General features: G+C 38.3%; 1 long non-coding RNA gene across 1 annotated transcript in view; it reads right to left on the bottom strand.

Annotated features, from left to right (window-relative positions):
* LOC109549093 (uncharacterized) overlaps positions 1-20,473 on the bottom strand; it is a 50,655-nt gene that overhangs the window by 20,842 nt on the left and 9,340 nt on the right. Inside the window, exon 3 of the long non-coding RNA XR_002175284.3 lies at positions 14,463-14,598. This is a non-coding gene — a long non-coding RNA (uncharacterized lncRNA). The remainder of the gene's footprint in view (positions 1-14,462; positions 14,599-20,473) is intronic.

The following is a 20,473-nucleotide window of genomic DNA, read 5'->3' as shown; positions in this document are numbered from 1 at the left end:
AAATTAAAACTGCACCAAGGGACTTCCCTGGTGGCACAGTGGCTAAGAATCTGCCTGCCAATGCAGGGGACATGGGTTCAAGCCCTGGTCCAGGAAGATCCCACATGCCACGGAGCAACTAAGCCCGTACACCACAACTACAAAGCCTGAACTCTAGAGCCTGCGAGCCACAACTACTGAGCCCATGCACCACAACTACTGAAGCCCACACACCTAGAGCCCATGCTCCGCAACAAGAGAAGCCACTGCAATGAGAAGCCTGCGCCCCGCAACGAAGAGTAGCCCCCACTCACCACAACTAAAGAAAGCCCACGTGTAGCAACAAAGACCCAACGCAGCCATAAATAAATAAATAAATAAATTTATAGGACAAAAAAAAAAAAACTACACCAAGAAGCTTGAGGAGCCAATGAGGAGTGAAGAGAACTTCCTCAGGAGATGGGGGGAGGGAATATGGAAGGGGAAACAAAAAGCCCACGTGGAGTGTAGGAAGTCTTTATGTGGGAGAGAGGCAGTGATGTGAGATGCGTTACACACAGGGGAACGATCAAGTAAGTAAATATGTAAGGATAACGTGAGCTAGCTTTCTCACTGTCAGAGAAGGGAATTAAAAATATGGAAAGGGAGAAAACTAAAATCAATCATGTGGTGTGGTATAGGTATATGAAGGTATGGTATAGACTCATAATTTTAATATAGAAGTAAATAAACAAATATAGATGTAAATATGTGTCTGTTTATTAAGAGGGCCTGGGAACAGAGACACCCCAATAGGAAGGAGCACACCTAACGCCAGATCTTGACTTCCAAACACCATTCTCCACTAAAAGCTTCCTTGAAGAAATTAATAATTCCAAGTCCGAAAAAAAAAAGAAAAAAAAAATAATAATTCCAAGTCCGGGTCAGAAAAAGTACAAGATGACCCTGGGACATCTCTCTGAATCAGAATATAAGGAAATGCTCACAGAATGATGGAAATAAGTCAAAAGGACAGAGGAGCCAGCTTTAAAGAGCTCCCACTGACCAAATCTAGGATAATTTGACCAACAAAATAAATAATGATAATAAAAGATTATAATTCATTGAACATAATAGAAACTAATAAGTCCATAGTGATATAACTAAAAGAAACAAATTAATAAATCAAAATTTTAATACTGAAAGAGATAGTTACATAATTTCAAAGTACCCTACCACAAAACATTACCTATTACAAAAAGAAAAGACTAAATTTACAGTGGAGAATCCTAGCAGCCATGACTTCAATCAGATGGCCAGAATGAACATCATCATTAATACAATAATTCAAAATTATGCACCATCTGGGCTTCCCTGGTGGCGCAGTGTTTGAGAATCTGCCTGCTAATACAGGGGACACGGGTTCGAGCCCTGGTCTGGGAGGATCCCACATGCCGTGGAGCAACTAGGCCCGTGAGCCACAACTACTGAGCCTGCGCGTTTGGAGCCTGTGCTCCGCACCAAGAGAGGCTGCGATAGTGAGAGGCCCGCGCACCGCGATGAAGAGTGGCCCCCACTTGCCACAACTAGAGAAAGCCCTCGCACAGAAACGAAGACCCAACACAGCCAAAAATTAATTAATTAATTTAAAAAAAAAATTATACACCATCTGATAGGTTACAATGAGAACACAGCATCATTTCTGTGATATCCCTGCCAAAGATGTATAATCTGAATTGAGTCAAAAGGAAACATCAGGCAAACCCAAATTAAGAGAAATTTTACAAAATATCTACCCTATAATTTTAAAAGTATCACGGTAAAGAAAACAGAAGGAACCATTTCAGATTGAAAGAGGTTAAAGACTCCCAGCAGCTAAGCACAACACATGATTCTCACTGGATATTTTTGCCATAAAGAACGTATTACAGATAATGAGCAAAACATAAATGGAGTCTGAGGGTTAGATGGTAGTAATGTTTCAAAGCTAATGCCCTGAGATTGATGGCTTTATTTTGGTTACAAAAAGAATGTATTTGTTTGTAAAATATATACCCTAAAGTTTTCCAGAGTGCAGGGATATCATGTTGGCAACTTACTCTTAAATAGGGAAAAAAAGTTTTTTGTACTTGCAACTTTTCTATAAGTTTGAGATAGCTTGAAATTTTTGAAAAATTGAACTTGAGAATTGAACCTAGACACCAAGATGCCATTTGTTACCTACCAGATTTGTGGAAATGTAAAAGTCTGACAATATATTGTGCTGGCAAAGATTTGGGAAAACAGGAACTTTCATTTATTTCTGTCGGGAGTATAAATTGGTACAACTCCTTAAGAGGGAAATGTAGCAATGTCAATCAAAATTCCAACTGCATATATCATATATGTTGTCCAACAATACCAACACTGGAAATTTATTCTGTGGGTATGCATGTGCTAATGCAAAATAAGCTCTATATAAGTGTACTCAATATTGTAAATTCAAACCATTGGAAATAACCCAATGTCCACAAATAGGTTCAATTAATTATGATATATCAATAAAATGGAATAGAGTGAGACAATAAAAAGAACTAAAAAGCTCTCTATGTGATGATAGGAAAGATGTCCAAAATATACAGTATAATGAGAAAAAATTAAGGTACAGAACAATGTATGTAGTAAGCTAAATTCGGTGTTTAAAAAAAGCACAGAAGGAAAATAAAAAGCAATATTCATATTTGCTTTTATGTGTGTAAAGAAATTTTAAAGCTTACATAAAAAAACAATAACAGTGGTTAGCTGGTGGAGAGAGGGGTGAGCACTGAGGTACCAGGATATTAAGGAAACTTTATGGTCCGTGTTTCTATACTTCTGCTGAAACATGTGTTTCTATCTTCTATTTAAAAAATTAATTTTAAAAATCCCTCATTAAACATTTTTGTTTTTCAAAGTCTTTCTTTTAACCTAGTGGTTACTTCCCTTTACTCCTTCTCTAAAGGGTCCGGTAAGCTGGCTCTTCACTCCTCCCAGTATTCCTCAGAAACTCATATTCCATTCTCCTCAAATATACCCCAGAACTCAGCCCTCTCCTAAATTCTACCTCCAAACCTACTTACCAACTCTTTAGGGAAGTGACCAAAACAAAGGGCCCTATGTGGAAGGCAATGATGCTCCCTTAATGGTAGGGGGAGGAAGGCGGGTTCTGACAACTACTCCCAAGTAGTTTATCAAAGCATTTTTTTCTAAATACATACATTCTTTGCCCAAGAGAAACTCCAACGAATGGGATTTCCTCCACCTCATGAAGTACTCATTTACCCACTAGTGGTGACCCTCTGTCTACACACACAGCATTATTTGCCCCTGCTCTTCATTTTGGTGGGTCCTGATATGCATGGGCCACCATCCCTCTTGTCTAACATGAACTAAGTTTCATCTACATCTAAATAGGCCAAAGGCTCTACCCAAATTGGGAGAAACATTTAAGAACTAGTCAAAACTTAGGATTTGGGGCTCAAACTCAAGATGAGAAGGATAAACAAATCCTCTCCAAACGGAATCTAGTTCTGATATATTTTCCTGCTTTCTAATTAAAGCCAAATATTTCAATATATCCCAAACTACCTCTGATGAAATTCACTGCAAATTCTGTCTTTTAAAAGCAGATGAACTTATATGTACATTGTTAATAGATTTATTTCAATGCATGCTAGTTTTCAGTGTGTTTGTCACGGGGTGCCATGGACCTCTACCACAGATGGCCCAAGCTCTAATCTTTGATGGACTGACACATTTGCTCCCTGGATCACACACATACCAAAGAATTGTGGGAGCCACAAGTGGTCAGAATACTCTCTCACACAACATTTTACCATGATTTTTCTCCCTGCCAATGATACAGGGGATCCAGTGAAAAAGACTCCATGATATCAGGGGTCAGTTAACACCAACACTGGAAAAAGTAAAGTCCTCTGACTTGATCACATTTCAAAATAATCTCAAACATTTCAGCAGGGCATTAAGAATCTACTGTAGGTGTTATCCCATTTGATCTCCACAACTTGAGGTGGCTATAATTATCCCTATTTTCTGAGTCAGGAAATGAAGACTCAGAGATGATCACTGAATTTCCCCAGATCACACATCTAGGAAGGAACAAGGCTGTGAGGTGCATGAACTAGGCTTACCTTCAGTGATCTCAGAGTAAAGCTCTGATTATCAAGTGTAATAACTCTATCAGTAATGGGTATTTCTAAATTCAAATGAGTTTAAAATTTTATGAGACTAATGCCTCAAGAAGAGAGTCTGCAGAGGCTGGGAATTCCACAAAATAGAAGCTAAAAAGGTTAATTTATTCTGACAAAAGGATGATTAATATAAGATAAGATTACCTATCTCTAATTAACCTAGTCATTATTGAATCCTTAACAAGAACGATATGGATAACAGAAATGTCACTCAGAAAGAATTCAGCTGAGACAGTCTGAAGACAGTACCATTCTGGGAATGATAATCATTATATTTGTTGGCCACTGGGAACACTAAAAATCATCTTCATATTTAAGCCAGAACCTAAAATACTTCTTTATTCAAACCTCTCTTAAGGGGACTATGAGGTGTAAGATTAACAAGTACATTTTAACATCTACTTAAATAAAAAAGTGTCTTTCAAAGGTCTAAGCGAAGATCTATTTATTTTTTTTAACTGACGCCAATTCTACTTATTATATTCAAAGCCCTTCTAATAAAAATAGTTAAACATTGTTCTGATCTATATTCTTAACTGACCAGTGATTAATAATAGGCCTAACTTCTCTCCCTCATTGACCCCTCTTATACCTGCCATATTCCAATAGGAAGTCAGACAAAACAACTATAATATTATTCATTAATAATATTTCTGATGACTGTGGAAAATCAATGGTACTTTAAACATGCCTAACTAAAAATCTTAGGCACTGAAAAGATCTGGTTTGCCATATCCTATGGGCTAGAGTTTGTGTGTTTTTTTTTTCTTTTCATTGTAAACTGCAGAATCAAATAAGAATAAAGGTTATCATTTACTTTAGTTTTATAATAATAGAATGTTGAATGGAACTTTTTCTGTTGTCTTGAAATTAGTTATTCTGGCTGAAAAATGATGACAAAAAGGCACAAGGATTTCATGCTTTTAAAGGCCTCTCCAGACTCCCTCTTGTGAGAGCACCAGAATCATAACTAACTGCTGAACAATAATTGACAGGAAGACACTGGAATTCACTGAAAAAGATACCCCACATCCAAAGACAAAGGAGAAGCCACAATGAGATGGTAGGAGGGGCACAATCACAATAAAATCAAATCCCAAAACCTCTGGGTGGGTGACTCACAAACTGGAGAACAATTATACCACAGAAGTCCACCCAGTGGAGTGAAGGTTCTGAGCCCCATGTCAGGCTTCTCAACCTGGGGGTCCGGCAACAGGAGGAGGAATTCCCAGAGAATCAGACTTTCAGAATTTGATTGCAGGACTTTGACAGGACTGGGGGAAACAAGACTCCACTCTTGGAGGGCACACACAAAGTAGCGTGTGCATCAGGACCCAGGAGGAAGGAGCAGTGACCCCACAGATTGAACCAGACCAACCTGCTAGTGTTGGAGGGTCTCCTGCAGAGGCAGTGGTTGGCTGTGGCTCACCTTGGGGACAAGGACACTGGCATCATAAGTTCTGGGAAGTACTCCTTGGTGTGATCCTCCCATAGTCCACGATTAGCCCCACCAAAGAGCCTGTAGGCTCCAGTAATGGGTCGCCTCAGGCCAAACAACCAACAGGGAGGGAACCCAGCCCCACCAATCAGCAGACAAGTGGATTAAAGTTTTACTGAGCTCTGCCCACCAGAGCAACAGCCAGCTCTACCCCCACCAGTCCCTCCCATCAGGAAGCTTGCACAAGCCTCTCAGATAGCCTCATCCACCAGAGGGTTGACAGTAGAAGCAAGAAGAACTACAATTCTGCAGCCTGTAGAACAAAAACCACATTCACAGATAGACAGACAAAATGAAAAGGCAGAGGACTATGTACCAGATGAAGGAACAAGATAAAACCCCAGAAAAACAACTAAGTGAAGTGGAGATAGGCAACCTTCAGAAAAAGAATTCAGAATAATGATAGTGAAGATGATCCAGGACCTCGGAAAAAGAATGGAGGCAAAACAAAGACAGAGAAGATGCAAGAAACATTTAACAAAGACCTAGAAGAATTAAAGAACAAACCAACAGAGATGAACAATACAATAACTGAAATGAAAAATACACTAGAAGGAATCAATAGCAGAATAACTGAGGCAGAAGAACGGATAAGTGACCTGGAAGACAGAATGGTGGAATTCACTGCCATGGAAGAGAATAAAGAAAAAAGAATGAAAGGAAAAGAAAAAAACCCAGGAGACCTCCGGATCAACATTTAATGTACCAACATTCACAGTATAGGGGTCTCAGAAGGAGAAGAGAGAGAGAAAGGACCCAAGAAAATATTTTAAAAGATTATAGTCGAAAACTTCCCTAACGTGGGAAAGGAAATAGCCACCCAAGTCCAAGGAGCACAGAGAGTCCCAGGCAGGATAAACCCAAGGAGAAACACACCAAGGCACATAGTAATCAAATTGACAAAAATTAAAGACAAAGAAAAATTATTAAAAGCAACAAGGGAAAAATGACAAATAACATACAAGGGAACACCCATAAGGTTAACAGCTGATTTCTCAGCAGAAACTCTACAAGCCAGAGGGGAGTGGCACAATACATGTAAAGTGATGAAAGGAAGAACCTACAACCAAGATTACTCTACCCGGCAGGGATTTCATTCAGATTCGACAGAGAAATCAAAAGCTTTACAGACAAGCAAAAGCTAAGAGAATTCAGCACCACCAAATCACCTCTACAACAAATGCTAAAGGAACGTCTCTAAGTGGAAAACACAAGAGAAGAAAAGGACCTACAAAAACAAACCCCAAACAATTCAGAAAATGGTAATAAGAACATACATATCAAAAATTACCTTAAATGTGAATGGATTAAATGCTCCAACCAAAAGATACAGGCTTGTTGAATGGACACAAAAACAAGACCCATATATATGCTGTCTACAAGAGACCCACTTCAGACCTAGGGACACATACAGACTGAAAGTGAGGGGACGGAAAAAGCTATTCCATGCAAATGGAAATCAAAAGAAAGCTGGAGTAGCAATACTCAAATCAGATAAAATACATATTAAAATAAAGAATGTTACAAGAGACAAGGAAGAACACTACATAATGATCAAGGGATCAATCCAAGAAGAAGATATAACAATTATAAATATATATGCACCAAACACAGGAGCACCTCAACACATAAGGCAAATGCTAACAGCTATAAAAGAGGAAATCAACAGTAACACAATAATAGTGGGGGACTTTAACACCTCACTTACACCAATGGACAGATTATCCAGACAGAAAATTAATAAGGAAACAGAAGCTTTAAATGACACAAAAGACCAGATAGATTTAACTGATATTTACAGGACATCCCATCCGAAAACAGCAGATTACACTTTCTTCTCAAGTGCACATGGAACATTCTCCAGGATAGAACACATCTTGGGTCACAAATCAAGCCTTGGTAAATTTAAGAAAACTGGGAATTCCCTGGTGGCGCAGTGGTTGAGAGTCCACCTGCCAATGCAGGGGACACGGGTTCGTGCCCCAGTCCGGGAACATCCCACATGCCACGGAGCGGCTGGGCCCATGAGCCATGGCCGCTGATCCTGCGCGTCCAGATCCTGTGCTATGCAATGGGAGAGGCCACAACAGTGAGAGCCCACGTACCACCAAAAAAAAAAAAAAGATTTAATGAAATTGAAATCATATCAAGCATCTTTTCTGATCACAATGCTATGAGATTAGAAATAAATTACAGGGGAAAAAAAAGAAAAAACACAAACACATGGAGGCTAAATAATACGTTACTAAATAACCAAGAGATCACTGAAAAATTCAAATAGGAAATCAAAAAATACTTAAAGACAAATGACAACAAAAACACGACGATCCAAAACCTATGAGATGCAGCAGAAGCAGTTCTAAGAGGGAAGTTTATAGCAATACAACCCTACTTCACAAGATAATAAAAATCTCAAATAAACAATCTAAACGTACACCTAAAGGAACTAGAGAAAGAAGAACAAACAAAACCCAAAGTTAGTAGATGGAAAGAAATCATAAAGATCAGTGCAGAAATAAATGAAATAGAAACAAAGAAAACAATAGAAAATATCAATAAAACTAAAAGCTGTTTCTTTGAGAAGATAAAATTGATAAACCTTTAGCCAGACTCATCAAGAAAAAGAGGGAGAGGACTCAAATCAAAAAAATTAGAAATGAAAAAGGAGAAGTTACAACAGACAACACAGAAATACAAATCATCCTAAGAGACTACTACAAGCAACTCTATGCCAATAAAATGGACAACCTGGAAGAAATGTACCAATTCTTAGAAAAGTATAACCTTCCAAACTGAACCAGGAAGAAACAGAAAGTATGAACAGACCAATCACAAGTAATGAAATTGAAACTGTGATTAAAAACCTTCCAGCAGGGGCTTCACTGGTGGTGCAGTGGTTCAGAGTCCGCCTGCTGATGCAGGGGACACGGGTTCGTGCCCCGGTCCGGGAAGATCCCACATGCCGCGGAGCGGCTGGGCCCGTGAGCCATGGCCGCTGAGCCTGTGTGTCCGGAGCCTGTGCTCCACAATGGGAGAGGCCGCAACAGTGAGAGGCCCACGTACCCCCCCCCAAAAAAAAAAACCTTCCAGCAAACAGAAGTCCAGGACCAGATGGTTTCACAGGTGAATTCTATCAAACATTTAGAGAAGAGCTAACACCCATCCTTCTCAAACTCTTGCATAAAATTGCAGAGGAAGAAACACTCCCAAACTCATTCTACGAGGCCACCATCACCCTGATACGAAAACCAGACAAAGATACTACAAAAAAAGAAAATTACAGACCAATATCACTGATGAATATAGATGCAAAAATCCTCAACAATATACTAGCAAACAGAATCCAACAACACATTAAAAGGATCATATACTGTGATCAAGTGGGAGTTATCCCAGGGATGCAAGGATTCTTCAGTATACACAAATCAATCAATGCAATACACCATATTAACAAGTTGAAGAATAAAAGCCATATGATCATCTCAATAGATGCAGAAAAAGCTTTTGACAAAATTCAACACCCATTTATGATAAAAACTCTCCAGAAAGTGGGCATACAGGGAACCTACCTCAACATAATAAAGGCCATATACGGCAAACCCACAGCAAACATCATTCTCAATGGTGAAAAATGGAAAGCATTTCCTCTAAAATCAGGAACAAGACAAGGATGTCCACTTTTGCCACTATTATTCAACATAGTTTTGGAAGTCCTAGCCATGGCAATCAGAGAAGGAAAAAAAAGGAAAAGAATACAAATTGGAAAAGAAGAAGTAAAACTGTCACTGTTTGCAGGTGACATGATACACTACCTAGAAAAACCTAAAGATGCCACCAGAAAACTACTAGAGCTAATCAATGAATCTGGTAAATTTGCAGGATACAAAATTAATGCACAGATATATCTTGCATTCCTATACACTAACAACGAAAGATCAGAAAGTGAAATTAAGGAAACAATCCCATTCACCACTGCAACAAAAAGAATAAAATACCTAGGAATAAACCTACTTAAGAAGGTAAAAGACCTGTACTCAGAAAACTATAAGACACTGATGAAAGAAATCAAAGGTGACACAAACAGATGGAGAGATACCTGGAGAGATACCTTCTTGGATTGGAAGACTCAGTATTGTGAAAATGACTATACTACCCAAAGCAATCTACAGATTCAATGCAATCCCTAGCAAATTACCAATGGCATTTTTTACAGAACTAGAACAAAACATCTTAAAATTTGTATGGAGACACAAAATAACCCACATATCCAAAGTAATCTTGAGGGGAAAAAAAAAAAAAACGGAGCTGGGGGAATCAGACTCCCTGACTTCAGACTATACCAGAAAGCTACAGTAATCACGACAGTACGGTGCTGGCACAAAAACAGACATATAGATCAATGGAACAGGATAGAAAGCTCGTGCAGCTCAATAGTCAAAAAACAAACAACCCAATCCCAAAATGGGCAGAAGACCTAAATAGACATCTCTCCAAAGAAGACCTACAGATGGCCAAGAGGCACATGAAAAGCTCCTCAACATCACTAATTATTAGAGAAATGCAAATCAAAACTACAATGAGGTAATCACCTCACACTGGTTAGAATGGGTATCATCAGAAAATCTACAAACAACAATTGCTGGGGAGATGTGGAGAAAAGGGAACCCTCTTGCACTGTTGGTGGGAATGTAAATTGATACAGCCACTATGAAGAACAGTATGGAGGGTCCTTAAAAAACTAAAAATATAATTACCATATGACCCAGCAATCCCACTATATACCCAGAGAAAACCATAATTCAATAAACACATGCACCGCAATGTTCACTGCAGCACTATTTACAATAGCCAGGTCATGGAAGCAACCTAAAGCCCATCGACAGATGAATGGATAAAGAAGATGTGGTACATATATACAATGGAATATTACTCAGCCATAAAAAGGCACGAAATTGGGTCATTTGTGGAGATGTGGATGGACCCAGAGACTGTCATACAGAGTGAAGTAAGTCAGAAACTGAAAAACACATATCTTTTATTAGGGGATATATGTGGAATCTGGAAAAATGGTATAGATGAACCGTTTTGCAAGGCAGAAATAGAGACACAGATGTAGAGAACAAATGTATGGACACCGAGTGGGGAAAGCAGGGGGGGACTGGGGGGGTGGGATGAATTGGGATTGACATATATCATATAATTGACACTAATATGTATAAAATAGATAACTAATAAGAGTCTGCTGTAGAAATAAATAAAATTTGAAAGTAGAAAAAAAAGGCTTCTCCAACCACTGGGGCCAAAAACCTCCTGAAGGACTAACTCAGAACCACCTCTGCTCCTCCCAACCAACATCTCAGTCCTAGGTCAGCCGAAAGGTATTTCCCGTCAACCCTCCAGAAGCCAAGGGAGCATGGAGTTTCAATGGAAAACAGAAAGTGAGTACTGGCAAAGAGGGAAGGTTGACAGCCTGCTACCTGGCTGAAGACTTGCAGAGTCAGGTACCTAGAGACCAACCTGATGCCTGCCTTCAAAGTGCAGTGAGCCCCGTGGGAGAGTCTGGGGGAGAATTTGACTTGTGTCCTTTGGAATTTGGGAACATATGTGAACACCAAGAATTGTGCCTGCTTCTTTTCTGGAGATTTTGAAGGAAGAGGACTTACTGTCTGAGCCCAGGAAAGTGGAACAAAAAGAGACCATGTTATAGGGAACTTAAGAAGAAGGTGAGAAAACCTCCAACCCATTCCAGGTCTCCTCGTCTTTCAGAGGGTACAGACGAGAACTACCATATTTGACACCATATGAAGGAATATAAAGAAGAGAGGAGAAATGGTTGGGATGTGGACCAAAGGCAAGACTACAGGAAGACATGGGTGCCCCCTCTGCAGGTGACCCAAGGTGAAGCTAAACAACTCTAAAAATTGCACAAAGTTATGAGGAGACCACCACATCCTCAAAGAATACCAGCAGCAACAGAATCATGTAGTCTTGTGGGGAGGGGCACTCTTCATCTCCAGTAAGCAACCCCTGCCATCTCTCATATTCCTCCTCCCCAACAAAGGAGTTAGATGCTAGTAGAGGGAATTGAGAGGATTACATTTGAATCAGATTTGAGATTGGATTTTTACACTGGAGTGAAATTAGTCTGGTTCTGCTTTGTTTTTTTAATAACTGAAAGTGATGAGAAAGTTGTGGAATGTACCCAAGAAATTGTCTTGGGAGATTCTATATAGCACTATCGGGAATTGTGATTGGGGAAAAATAAAAACATTACTGTGTTAATATGCACAATGTAGAGTCTACTCAATAAACTGTTTGCATGAAAATGTTGACTTCTGAAAGCAAGCTGGGAGGGGTTGTTTTAGGGGGGAAAGGAGGTTACGCATTGTCTCAAAAATAATGAATAAAAAGAACAAAGATAAAAAAGAAGTCAATTCTTTTTTTTTTTTTAAAGTCAATTCTTAAATGTAGGGTTTATGGAAGGAGAGTTTAAAAGAATAAAAAATCATATAAATTTATTTTATCATATAAGTTGAAGACACATACTTACTTATGTCTTTTCCAAAAGGAGACATTTTTAGTAAAACCAACTTTGGATTTGTATTGACTTTAAAGTTTTCAATGCACTGCTTTGTACTTTAACTTATGAGCAAGAGACCAAACTCTCATTATGCACTTTCCTATCCACAGTACACCTGACAGACCTGAACCACAGAAAATGTTCAAGCCATGACTTTCAAATCAATCTATCACCTTCTACCCAGTTCTCCCCTTTGCTGTCATATCTTGGTCATTGTTACACAGTCACAAAAGACTTGGGGAAAAGGAGATATCTTTAATTATTTTTACTATGTACATTTATTATTTTTGTGATTAAGAAAAATAAAAGTAAAAAAAACAAGGATTAGTATTTTATTCATCATCTTCCCTTCTGTATCAAATCATGCTTTATCCTGCGTAAATTCAATACCACACATGCAATCTACTAGTGCTGAACATCTTTTGTTTTTGCCGGCATAGCATCCATTCTCCTCCTTCTCTTAACAGCACCTTTGTTTTCTTTTGAGGAACTACCCCTATCCCATTTCAGGCAGTCTTGGTAGAACCCTCAACCACCTAGCTGACCCAAGCAAAGCCATGAAACTTTAACCTTTCCCTCAGTATTTGAATCCTGAGCAGTAACATAAGAATAAATTATGATAGAGCAGATTCATCCCCATAGTGATCATCTGAAGAGGCTTCCTAAAACCTCTAACACCAAAGCTGCATGCTTCCTGTATCTTTGAGGCATGACTGTTCAGCCTGATTTTAAATTCTGTGAGTCACTCAATATACATATAATAAATCCTTTCCCTTCCCACCTCTACACACATACCTTTAAGTTAGACAGAGTTGGTTTCTTACTGTTTGGGACCAAATCACACAAGGACCTTGGGATAGGCATGACCCATCTACTGTCCCTATTCCAGAACCCTCCTTTCTTTCCTTACTTTTCTAACAGTTTAAAGAACTATTCATTTCAGGATAAAGAAGATGTGGTAATATATATACAATGGACTATTACTCAGCCATAAAAAAGAATGAAATAATGCCATTTGCAGCAACATGGATGGGCCTAGAGATTATCATACCAAGTGAAGTAAGTCAAACAGAGAAAGACAAATATCATATGATATCGCTTGTATGTGGAATCTAAAATGATGATACAAATGAACTTATTTACAAAACAGAAATAGACTCACAGACACAGAAAATACACTTATGGTTACCAAAGGGAAAAGAGAGGGAGGGATAAATTAAAAGAGCTTTGGATTAAAATATACACACTATTGTATATAAAATAGATAACCAACAAGGACATACTTGTTGCACAGGGAACTATACTCAGTATCTTGTAATCACATATAATGGAAAAGAATCTAAATATACATAATTATATATATAATTGAATCACTTTGCTGTACACCTGAAACTAACACAGCATTGTAAATCAACTACACTTCAATAAATTTTTCTTTACAAAAGAACTATTCAACATTCAATATTCATTTCCTTCATGTCAACCTCTCTCTAGCCAATATCCTCAACTTACTTGCACCATGTCTTTCTATTTAACTGTTTGCCTGATAAAAACTGCCTTCTCCACTCCTAGTGCTGGGACTGCTGGAGAAAATACTGCAACCGTTTGGGTTAGTGTCTTCACTCATTTTCAGTTTCTATTTTCAGTTAGATTTTCCATGCCACACAGAAATCTTCCTGTGTTTTTGCTCATTTCACTTCTCATTTTCCACAGTGATTTTAGAACCTTCTCCACTCTCCTCAAATCTCCAAGTAAATGACTCCTTCTCAAGAATGTCCATACAGAGAAAGTAAAAGCCATAGGATGGAAATTTACTCCTCTCCCAGGCAGGAAACTCTCAAACAAACCTGTATTAAACCCATTCTTCCCTCCTGGTCTCTGCTGGAGTGGGAACATGGTCTTTTCTCATACTTAAAACTAATCCTTAGGATTATGCTCTTAGATCCCACTCTTTTCTACCTTCTGAGAGAAGCAGCTTTATCAATTATCTCTGTCTCTTCTATTGATATATCTTTAAACTTACCCTCCAGATGGGCATCTTATAAAAAAACAATTCTTTCCTGAATGAGTCACCTTTTAGCTACTGCCCTTTCTCTTCTCATTCACAACTAAATTAAAGTAGTTGTATATCTGCCCTGCTTGTGGAAGGAAGGGCCCAGGAAGAAGAAACAATGGCAGCATGCGAGTCAGAGCCCACCTGGTACAGGGTGAAGACAGCATCACAGAAAGGTCAGTCCAGTGTGGAGAGGCCCAGCCTGAGTAGGGTGAGGATACATCCATGTAGAGGGTCAGTCTGATGCGGATAACAGAGCCCACACAGGAGAAAAGTGCATCTATATGGGAGAAGGGATGGCAGTGGAAAGGAGAGATTGATTACATACAGGGAGATTGGCTAAACAAGTAAATCTAATAAGGCCAAAGGGAGCCAGGTTTCTCAGCATCAAAAAAGGGGGTAGGGCTTCCCTGGGGGCGCAGTGGTTGAGAGTCCACCTGCTGATGCAGGGGACACGAGTTCGTGCCCCGGTCCTGGAAGATCCCACATGCCGCAGATCGGCTGGGCCCATGAGCCATGGCCACTGAGCCTGCGCGTCTGGAGCCTGTGCTCCGCAACAGGAGGGGCCACAACAGTGAGAGGCCCGCGTACCGCAAAAAAAAAAAAAAGGGGGGTAACATATATGTAAAGGAAGAAAATTAGAAGAAACTCTGAGGTACTAGATTAGAACTAATGGTATCAGTGTACATTCATGGCCAGATAGATAGATATAATGCAAAGGTGTATACATACATTCATATATACATGCATATATGTCCTAGCTCTCTTCACTGAGCCTTCAAGCACCATACTCCAAAAGCAAAGAGCACACCTAGTGCCCAGATCCTGTCTTCTAAATATTATTCGCCACTAAAAAGACTCAGGTCTAAAATGGCTGAGTCCAGGGCTAGGGTAGGGAAAGTACAAGATAAACTTGTTAATATCTTGTACCAGAAAGAAAGAAAGTAGTCAAAAAGTGATGGAAACATGTCAAGAGACACACAAGCTACCTGGAAGGGGTTTCCTGTAGCTAAATTGGGCACAATTTGAACATCAAGATAAATAATGATAGCAATAAATTAAGGCCCAATAGTACTACAAATAAATAAATGAGTATACTGAAAGTTTGATTAGGAATGATATACTTGCACTCTCAAAGAACTTCCCTGCAAAATACTTACTAGTTACCAAAAAAAAAAAAAAAACTTCATTGTTAAGAATCTTGACAGACACATCCTTAATCAAGTGACCATTAGTAATGGGACAAATCAAAATTGTATGTCATCTAATAGGGTTCAATGAGAAGAAAACATCATCACTTTCGAGGTATTCCTGTCAAAATCTAATAATTTAGCTTTCTTCAGCTGAGCCAGAGAACACAGTGACTATTTCCTCAACTCTCTCAAGAATGCTTCATAACTAATACTGTTTTAGGTGTACTGAGAGAAGTTAATTTTTTCATACAATAGATGCTTTAGGATGTTAGGGTTTCATTCCCTTCCAGAACCCAGGCTGGAAAAGGCCCAGAGGTATAGTCCATAAAACAACCGATCTGTAATCTTCAAACTGTCAAGGTCATTAAAAACCAGGAAAGATTGTTTTGCTGCTCCCAACTGAAGGAGACTAAAGAGGCATGATAACTATATGCAGCAGGTGATTCTGAACTGTATCCTTTTGCTCTAAAGGATAGTATTAAGACAACAAACTTGATTGGGATTTGTGGAGTAGATGGTAGTCATGTATAATGTCAATGACCTGATTTCCACGGTTGTGTTATGTTTATGTAGGCAAATGTCCTTATTTATAGGAATACACAGTAAAGTATTCAGGGGTAGTGGAGCAGCATACTGGCAAATTACTTCCAAATGGTTCAGGGAAAAAAGTCTTTGTACTTTTTTATGCCTGGAAATTTTCTATCAATTTTTAATTGTTTCAGAATTATAAAAATCAAAAAAATTTTAAATGAACAAATATGAAACTGAACAAATACAAATTCACTATCATCCTCACTCCTTCTCATGTTCCTCATCTCAGTGAATTCCTGGTTTGCCCAAACAGGTTTTGTTCATTTCTGTTGTACCAACACAGACATTATTGGTCTCCTTTTCACTCTCAAGTGTCCCAACCAGGACAATCATAATATAAATGTTCTCACTGTAAGGTTCTGAAAATCTGGCCTCTGTTTACTTCTCTAGCTTGATCATTAAGCACTCCCCCAATTTCCCTCTCCTCGCTAGTGAATCTCAACTCTTTTGGGAAAGCTCTGCCTGAACACTGGATCAGGCTTCACTATATTTGCTAGATGCTCCCTAATGCTATACTAATCCTACTAGTAACTCTGTCTATTGCATACATATCTCTATTGTAACTATTTGTTTATATTCCCTCTTAAACTGCATTTCTGTACAGATAACTCTGCCACTCAGGGTGTGACCTTGAACAAGTTACTCAACCTTTCTAAGCCTCAATTTCCTCATCTGTAAAACAAGGATAACTGTATTGTTGTTAAGATCAAATGATATAAAGCGCATGAAGAGCTTAGCCCACCACCTTCATCATTTTATGTTTTAAGAATTATGTAAATAGTCAAACGTATTTTTTCTCTCTAGAGCTCCTTAGCTGTCTTCTTTTCATACCTAATCTTTTTATGTACCCTATTTATCAAGCAAGTAAAGATTGTTTCTTCTTAACACAAATATCACAAGTCTCTATGATAGAGTTTTTGTTTTTTTTTTTTTTTAATTTTGGCTGCGTTGGGTCTTCTTTGCTGCATGCAGGCTAGAGTTCTTTTTAATTTTATTTACTTTTTTAAAGAAAACACATGTTCTTACAGAAAGTTATCTTCTGGGAAATAATACCAGAAACTATTAGCTCTGCTCAGGCAATGGGATATTTCTTTCCTTCCTTTCTAGTGAATAAACACATGTAAGTCCCCACGGCAAATTCTACATATATATAGTATAGCAAATATAGTGTGTGTGTGTGTGTGTGTGTGTGTGTGTGTGTGTGTGTGTATATATATATATACACAAATATATAAATATATATATAAGAAAATACACTTTTAACATATTACAAAACAATGAGTGCCAAATATATAAATTTGTGGAAAACAATGTTTTCAATCACTTAAAGAGTTGTTTATTAATAACTAAACATTGTTTTGGGAAAGAAAGTCCTCTTGTAAAAAAGAATAACAATTCAACAGTAACAATTAATGAGTCCTACATTGACAGACTGGACATTGAATATAATATATTTAAAGCTCTTTGGAGTCTCATAATTGTGAAGAAAAATATGTGGGTATTTTGAAGCTCTCTACCTTATATTGTGTTTCGTCTTCCAGAAGTGAAAATTCAGAATTACATGATTGTATATTTCTACTCACTGACTACACTTTCTCTAAATTTAACTATCATTGTTTTATCTTTGTTAATTATATGATTTAATCATAGATCCCCTTTGCTTAGTAAAGCATATAAATACACTAACCACATCCCTAAAGCTTTTCTTTTCATTATTAAAGAAAAAGTAATTCATATTTTCAGAGTTAAATTTATACAAACAAATTTAATCCACAGTACTAACCATTGCTCATGCTTTGTGATATCTTGCAAGCATCTAGAATGTTACATCTCAAGTCATAAATGCATAAAAATCTGCTTCTCCACAGCAAAAATTGCACTATTTTCCACCTAATTGTTTCATTATTTTTAAAAATAAAAACATACTTAAAAATATAGGTGACCCTTGAGCAACATGGGTTTGAACTGCATGGATATGGGGATTTTTTTCCACTAAATACATACTAGAGTACTAGGCTATCCAAGGTTGCCTAGGGTTGGTTGAATCAGAGGTTGCAGGACCTTGGATTCGGAGGAACCTGGGAAATGGAGGGCTGACTATAAAGTTATACACGGATTATATGCACAGGGGAGGGGGAAGGTTGGTGCCTATAACCCTCAAGTTGGTCAAGAGTCAACAATGTATGTAGTCATTTTAAAATAATATATATTTTTAATGACCAGGGTTTCACATACCAGACTGATGAATTTACCAAACGTATGAATGAAGAAGTGTTTGTCTTCATAAATGTTTTTAGTGATTTTATTTCTAAGAGAGATATCACCGATACATAATCTAAATATATGTAGCAAATAAAATATTACATAATTGAAATCTTTGAAATAAACCTATTACCTACTTGCAAATCTGTTCAGAATACTTTATTAAATGTCAGCTGTGAAACACTGTTAAAATACAGATAAACAATATTACAAGTTTCATTTAACTTCCCAAATTCTTACAGTCTTGTATTTTGCTCTCTGCTGTGGCACACAACTGGATTTTTCCTAAGCAATCAAAAGCAGGCTGGAAGACTCTTTGTTCATCAGTTGTAAACAATATACCAAATGTAATATAAGTAGAAAAATGCCCAAAGAGGATATATGAATTTTAATATGATTATTACTTTATAACCATAAAACTTTAGCAAATAGTAATCCTTATTTGCTTTAACTAGTATTGGATAATACATCATGATGGTGACCTTGTGGCAATCGGCATACTTTTATAAAATGATGGTTTGAAACTTAAATCTTATTTTTAATTCTTCAGTCTCATGTGGTCCTCTGGGAAAACTTCCCATAAGATTCTACAATCTTACAGGGGCTTCCCTGGTGGCGCAGTGGTTGAGAGTCCGCCTGCCAGTGCAGGGGACACGGGTTCGAGCCCTGGTCTGGGAAGATCCCACATGCCGTGGAGCAAATAAGCCCGTGAGCCATAACTGCTGAGCCTGAGTGCCACGACTACTTGAGGCCCGCGCACTCAGAGCCTGCGCTCCACAACGGGAGAAGCCACGGCAATGAGAGGCCCGCGCACCTCAACGAGGAGTGGCCCCCGCTCACCGCAACTGGAGAAAAGCCCGTGCGCAGCGGCGAAGACCCAACACAGCCAAAAATAAATAAATATAATAAATAAATTTAAATAAATAAGTAAAAATCAAGCTGTAAATTTACAATTTGTGCACTTTACTATGTGTATGTTAAAAAAAAAGATTCTACAATCTTACAATGGAAAATTGCTTAAAGGTAACACTCCATTATCAATATATCACATATCAATAAATACTTATTGAGTGTGTATTATTTGCCAGGCACTACGCTAAGTGCTGGAAATATAAAAATGATTAACGCTTGAGCACTAGATAAGATATGGAGACTGCCCTTGAGAGGCTTGGAGTATTATGCAAGAGGCAATTAATGTACAAACTATATAAAAGATTGTTAAGGAACAGGGTCTTAAAAGGTGCTGTGTACAAAGAAGAGAAATATATAATCCAAACTAGGGGAGGAAAGGATGGTTACAGGAGCCTTCTTGGAGGAGTTATTAACAAATAAGCCTACTGACTTGCTTGTAGTATGGCCTAATGATTTAAGAGCACAGGTTCAAATCCTAGCACCACCTTTTACCAACTGTATACGTTTGGACAACTTACTTCATCATCCCAAGCTTGTTTCCTTGTTTACAAAATGGATATAATAGTATTCACTTCATTGGGCTGTTAAGAGGACTAAATAAGATAAGAGTAGAAACACCAAATAAGAGTAGAAAGCACAATGGCTGCTGTAAGATATGCTAGTATTCTGATTGTTATAATGATGATCTCTTTCTCACATACACACCCCACTCAGTGAACCTGGTAGTTTCTGGACTTCTTGGCCACTGTATGCATGTGCCACACAGCTATAAAAGAAAAAACTGCTCCATCCTCACCCCCATCTTCTGTTATCATCCAGGCTTCCCAGTCCCCTGAAAAGTCTGCTTGACTTGCTGTCATTACCAGACATGCCTGCGCCATGCCCATTCGTTGAACGTGAGTCTGACCACAGAGGCATCTCTGGACTACCTGTCCACCACCACTCTCCTCTCATCCTTCACTGTCCCCCATATCCGCCAGGAGACAGATCTCTTGGCTTTCAGCCCCACACTAGTCTCTGATGGGTCTTTCTTACCAGCGTTTTGGTGATTTTTATGCATTTCACTTAATCAGCTTTGCCCTCTAACTATTGGCCACCACTGTCTCCAAGCCAGTGGCCAACATTTCATTTCATTTGGAGTTACCATCATTGCAGAGACAGAAAAAAAAAAAAAAAAAAAAAAAAATATATATATAT

This window comes from Tursiops truncatus, chromosome 3 (genome assembly GCF_011762595.2).
Source record: "Tursiops truncatus isolate mTurTru1 chromosome 3, mTurTru1.mat.Y, whole genome shotgun sequence".
Taxonomy (NCBI): Eukaryota; Metazoa; Chordata; class Mammalia; order Artiodactyla; family Delphinidae; genus Tursiops; species Tursiops truncatus.
The sequence above is the reverse complement of the archived record's forward strand: the minus strand, read 5'-3'. Positions and strand labels throughout refer to the sequence as shown.